The sequence below is a fragment of the Arvicola amphibius genome, chromosome 5, assembly GCF_903992535.2.
Source record: "Arvicola amphibius chromosome 5, mArvAmp1.2, whole genome shotgun sequence".
Lineage (NCBI taxonomy): Eukaryota > Metazoa > Chordata > Mammalia > Rodentia > Cricetidae > Arvicola > Arvicola amphibius.
Genome location: NC_052051.1, coordinates 46,474,573 through 46,480,870, shown reverse-complemented (window position 1 = coordinate 46,480,870; position 6,298 = coordinate 46,474,573).

Genomic DNA, 6,298 nt, shown 5'->3' with positions numbered 1-6,298 from the left:
TAGCCTGTTTTATTGAGGAGACTGGGAAGGTTCATGAAGTAAATATCAAAACCACATGAGACTGAGAAGAATGCCTTAGTTTGTAGTCCTGCTGTGGCGGACAAGCACTGTTCATTGTTCCCTTTACCTTCCTGGTATTTCCTGCGCATACATTCACACCTTGGAGTAGCTGGTTAGTAGGTGGAGGAGGGGAAGGTGATGGCTCAGAAGTTGCTTGGCATGGCCACCAAAAAACAAAACAAACAAACAAACAAAAAACACAACCCCACAAACAAACAAACAAAAAACCACCTTGTGGAGGAAACCCTTGTAGTGGGGCAAGGGAGCTGCGTGACCAGGTGGCCCCCACCTGTGTGTAGAGGGCAATGCCTCCTCTTAATAAGTTTCTCCAAAATATTTATCCCATGTGCCACTGTAATAGTGACAAACATGGTGTGTGTACACATGTGTGTGTCTACACCAAGAGAGGCTATGTGTGTGTGTGTGTGTGTGTGTGTGTGTGTGTGTGTGTTGGGGGGGCAGTGTGCATGGGTGTTCAGGTGCCTGAAGAAGCCTGAAGAGGGCGTCCGATCCCCTGAAGCTGAAGTCCTGCCATGTGGGTGCTGAACCTCTGTCCATGGGTCCTCCAGGAGAGCCGCACAGGCTCTCAACCACTGAACCGTCTCTCAGGCACCTCTTCTGGCACCTGGATTTGAAATTGTCCTTCCTTCAGCTTCTTGGCTGCTCTCTGAGAGCCCTGGTTCCCTTTCTCGGCAGAGACGCCAGCAAGGGCAGCTTTCCATGGGCTGCTTACTGCCCTTGTCGTCTGCTTCCCTTCAACACTGGCCCAGTCTCAGCACAAAGGAACACGGCTACCAATTACATCTGAGTCTTCTACTTGGCTGCTCTGCAGAGTTTGCCCCTGTGCTGGGGCTCTGCCCAGACGTTTCCAGTTTCTCTGCTGGCTCCCTGCCTGACTCCCCACGGCCTCCTCTGTGGGATTCTTCTGTCTCCATTCTTGTTATTCCCAGCTCCTCAATCTTTAGTTCTGGGGTCTGCCCCTTTTCACTTCACCCCAGCCACCCTTCTGTGTGTGTCTCCAGCTGTCGTAGACACTGATGCAAGATCCCTCATCTCAACCCCTCTGAACCCAAAATGGAGAGGTTTTCATGCCCATTCGGTGAGCCCTGAGCAGCCACCACCTGCGTGAGGTTTTTGGTTTTTGCCTTTATACAGTCACATAGTGGGGATAAATATCATCCACCGACTACAGTGGCTGCTGCCCTGGGTCCCACAAAAGGTGTGATTGCATAATACAGTAAATCCTATCAGGTCTCCCATTTTAAAAATGTGGGGTTCAGAGGCATTTCTGGCAATGGTGTTTCAGATTAGGAGCAACAGACCTGCAACTCCCACCTCTGTGCTGACCTAGGTCCTCCCAGGTCATGAATAGTATGGCTAATCCTCCCCTTTCAATGCTCAGAGTATAAGAGCTGCTGGGAGCCACAGCAGGAGCCCAGGCATGCGCTGTGGGGTGCCTAGAAGATGCGCAGTGTGGAAAGGCAGCCAGGCGGGGAGTCATCAGGATGTAAGCTTGGAGAAGGAAGCGTCTGGGATGCTGAGGAGGATGAGGCCAGACAGAAACACACACACGCACACGCATGTGCACACACGCACGCACGCGCGCGCACACACAAACACACACAAGCATGCACTCACGCACACACACAAGCCCCTGTGACAAGAAAACCGCTAGCTCAAGCGTCTCATGAGAAAGCAGCGCTTGTCTGGAAGAGAGAATCCTGTTTTTCAACAGTTGGGCATACGTATCTAGATTACTCCATTTGCAGGTCAGGAGGCTTCACAGTGGGGGACCTTTGAGAGGCTTTCTCCAGAAGTCCGAAATGATAGAGAATTACCACTTCCCTCCCAGGGGGACACAATGGGGAGGTCACACCCATGCACCCCTCCCTGGTGCAGTGCTGGCCCTGGAAGCCCGTTCTGTTCACTGCTGTCTACTAAAGCATGTTATCTCCCTTCTTAGACTATGGACAGAAAGATGACGAGTGACATGTGACTCAGGGTTTTGACTCAGCTCCTAGTCCAGGCGGGGCATGAGACGCATGGTCAATGACCCTCTCACTACAGTGACCTCTGTGGAGGAAGCAAAGGACACACGCAGCGTCTCTGACTCCCTCCCACACGGTTTCTGTGCGCTCTGGGTCTCCCAGCTGTAGCTGGTGCTTGTGTGACTCCAGTCCATGTAACTCTGTGTCCTCTCCTGGTTGTGTTGTGTGAGGGGCTGGAAGCCACCAGTCATGGTCTCTACCATGGGACCCCACCTTCAGCCTGGCTCCCATCTTGTTGAGGAGGTCCCCTGGCTTTGGCACTCAAGATCTGAGTAGAAGTGAGAGTGTTTGCAGTGGCTCAGGATGCCTTCCCTCAGGCCCCAGGCCTTGCCTCAAGCTCCCCCTTCCTTTATCTGATTAGAGCCTTCACTTGCCCCTCTCCCCCCATCTCTCAAGCACAAGACATAACTGCTCCTCCAGCCTCCTGGCCTTCCACCAATTGTGACCGGTAGACTCTTGCACAGGGCTGCACAGCTGCCGAGCTGTGGCCCCTCTGGTTTCCCAGATGGGGTAACAGAGGCTCCTCCGCAGTGGTCAATTTCATCTAAAGAAGGAATCCCAAAGAGTCTTGATTTTCTTTTCTTTCTTTGAGACAGAATATCACATGTAGTCTAGGTTAGCCTCAAACGTGCTATGTGACTGGACAATGTCCTTGACCTACTGACCCTCCTGCCTCCACTTCCCAAGTGCTGGAGTATGTGCTAGCATGCCCATCTAAAAGCCTTTGGCTTCCCCAGCACCAAAGATGTTTCTCCTATGACAGTCAGGATGGGCTGTACGGCTGGCATGTTTGTTCCCTGCTCCCTTCTTGACTCTGGTCATAACTGCTGTCCTTCCCAGGTTCTATCCTGAGACCGGGGTTCAGGGGCTGGCACACCCTCTTCTCATCCTGGCCCCAACGTGCCTGTTCCCCATATTCTCACATGCATGAAGAACCACACCCGCATACATCCTCACACACACAGTGCCCACGTCCGCACCTACACTCACATCACCAGCTCCCAGCAGCTTCCATTGCTGTGATGGAAGGAGCGGAGATCTTGGGAATTTCCTAATCTTTTACCCGAAAATTCTCCCTTCATGATCCCCACCCAAGGAGGGGAGCAGCCTTTGTCCTGGGAAGGGCAGAGCTATTTCTGGGACTTAGTGTTCCACACCCTCCCCAGCAAATGGAGTTTACCCTCTGGCCACAGTCTAGTCAAGGTCTTTCCCCAGACCGTGCCCATTGGCAAAGCTCCATATCTGAGTTAAGAAGGCTGGGGAGTGGGGGGGGGGGGCAGCAGTAAACCTTGGCTACCGTCTCAGTCCATCCTTTGCTGTCACCTAAGGTTCACTTCCTTTTTACCTGCTAGCATCGGGCTGATTATTGGGTATGTGAAACTACAAACCCCAATTTTTTTTAAGTGCCTCATCTAAGACTCCTCTGTAATAAAGATTTCCTAATTGATATACAGCCTGCGTCCTGTCTCAGTCTCCTTGTGTGTATAAGCCCTAGCAACTAACTCTAGAGGATGCTTCTACTTAACCCCATAAGGGTTTTTTAAGTTAAAGGGGATAGCAGCTCCCTCCAGCGCTGGGGTGTGAGTACCACACTATCAAATCTGCCATGGTTAGACTTGAGTGGTCTAGGGTGATGGGAAGGTAGACCCTTTGTTGGTCGGTCGACCTGAGTACAGGCATCCAGGATACAAAGCCAATACAGGCTGGACTTGGATTATTCATGTATGTGTTGTATACCTTGTCTCTCTGTGTGTGTGAGTATATGTGTGTGTGTGTGTGTGAGTGTGTGTGGTGTGAGTTTATATATGCTAGTGTGTGGGAACAGGAAGTCAGCATCGAGTATCTCCCTCTATTGTTTTCCACCTAGGTTTTCTATTTTCTTTTTTGAGACAGGGTCTTTCTATGTAGCTTTGACCATCATGGTACTCACTATGTAGACCAGGGATGGTTTTGAACTCTTGGAGATTCACTGGCCTCTGTCTCCTAAGTGCTGGGATAAAGGTGTGTACCACCACACCCAGCCTTCCACTTGTTTTTTGAGCATGGTCTCTCACTGAACATGGAACTTACTGATTAGTTAGGCTATCTTGTCAACAAGCCTCAGGGATCCTCCTGTCTCTGTGTTGCCCTCTTGACGTGCAAAGCTAGAGCTACCAACTGTCTGGCCTTTTACATCGGTACTGGGGATCCGAACTTGGGTCCTCACATTTGTGTGGCAAACTCTTTACTGACCGAGCCGTCACTCCAGTCCCAACCTTAACACTTCTTCTAAAATTTACCTTTTTCTTCAGCCTTTATTTTATTTTATACACATAGGTGCATTGCCTGTATGTATGTATGTGCACCATGTATCTGTGGTGGCTGTAGAGGCCAAAAGAGGGTTTTTGGTCCCCTGCAACAAGAGTTACAGCTGGTTGTGAGCCATTGTGTGGATGCTGGGACCCAGGAATCAAACCTGGAAGAAAAGCCAGTACTCTTAACTGCTGAGCCATTTTTCTAGCCCCAACCGTGACACTTCTCAAATAGCCAAATGCAAAAAGACATTTATGGTCCACTTCTGGGTAGGAGATTCAAGGGGACTCCGAGCAGGTTGGTTCTGTATCAACAGAGCAGAGTCGCTAAACAAGGGGCTTAGAAGGCAAGGCAGAGGGAAAGAGCTGCAGAGCCATGGTGAGGAGCCAGGAAGGTGTGCCTAAACATTTCTTGTTTGGAAATAATTTGAAATTTATGAACAGTTATAAAATAATAACTTCATTCATATTTTTTTACCAAGGTTGATTTATTGCAAACATTAAAAGCTATTTAATTTTATTATAATTTATTGTAAGAAGGCCTCTTGACCGCTTGTTTGTTTCCCAGCCGCCCAGACCCAAAATAATCACACAGAAACTGTATTAATTAAATCACTGCTTGGCCAATTACTTAAGTTTATTGCTAGCTAGCTCTTACATCTAGAATTAGCCCATCTCGATTATTTTATATTTTACCATGAGGCTCGTGGTCTACCAGCAAGGTTTAAGCATGTCTGTCTCTGGCACTGGCTCCATGGCTTCTCCCTGACTCTTCCTTCTTTCTCCCAGCATTCAGTTTAGTTTTCCCTACCTAGCTCTGTTCTACCCTATCAGGCCAAGCCAGTTTCTTTATTCACCAATGGTATTCACAGCATACAGAGGGGCATCCCACATCACCATTTATTTGTTTTCTGGTGTGTGTGTGTGTGTGTGTGTGTGTGCGCACGCGTGCGCGCGCATTTAGGGGTATACACAGAGACTCCATAGTGCATATGTGTAAATCAGACTAAAACGTACAGGAGTTGGTTCTTTCTTTCTACCATGTGGGTCCCTGAGATCAAGCTCAGGTTGCTAGGCTTGACGGCAATCCCCCCTTTACCCACTGAGCGGTCTCCATGGCTTCTATTGCTAACGTTTTGTTCCAGGTGCTTTACCACCGTCCCCCCCCACCCTGTTTGCCTACGTACAAGTGTTTGTATATAAGTATCTCTTGATTGCTTTTTGTGAAACATATGAAGGTTATGACCACACTGTGACGCTTATCCTAAACCCTTCAGTCAGTATTTCTCAAGACCAGGGATATTTTCTTATATTACTGCAGTAAAGTCATCTGTGTCTCAGGTTTACACCAAGGCAGCACTTCCCTTTAATCTACCACCCTTATTCCAGTTATATTTGTAGATCTAACAATGTCCTTGGCACTGTGTTATATCCCTGCAGTAGAACTCAGCTGCAATTGTTTGTTTTAGTTCTTCAGTCTCTAAGCTAGAACCTTTCCCCAGCCTTCCTTGGTCTTTTAGGACATCGAAAAGTCAAATGACTTTTGTGAGGATCTTGGGCAGAGGAGGTTTTGCTAGTGGTTTAGAATAAAGACATGGGTGCCCAGTTGCCTGGGCTTGCCCCACTCAGCCACTCAATAGCTCTGTAAGAGTAGCAAGGTTGTGCTAGCACTCTGTGTCATAGCCGATCACCTTTAAATTCTGCAAATGATGGACCCACCTGGAGGGGTAGTTATGAAGCCTGATACATGGCAAAACCCACTCTTGAGTTGGCTTGGACTGCAGTGAGTCTCTGAACCCGCAGTCACGGCTCAAGGTCAAGGCTAAGTAGGGCCTTGTGATAGCAGTGATAACAGTTCATGGTCCACCCTACAGGCTCTTCAGTTGTTTGAGGGACTCT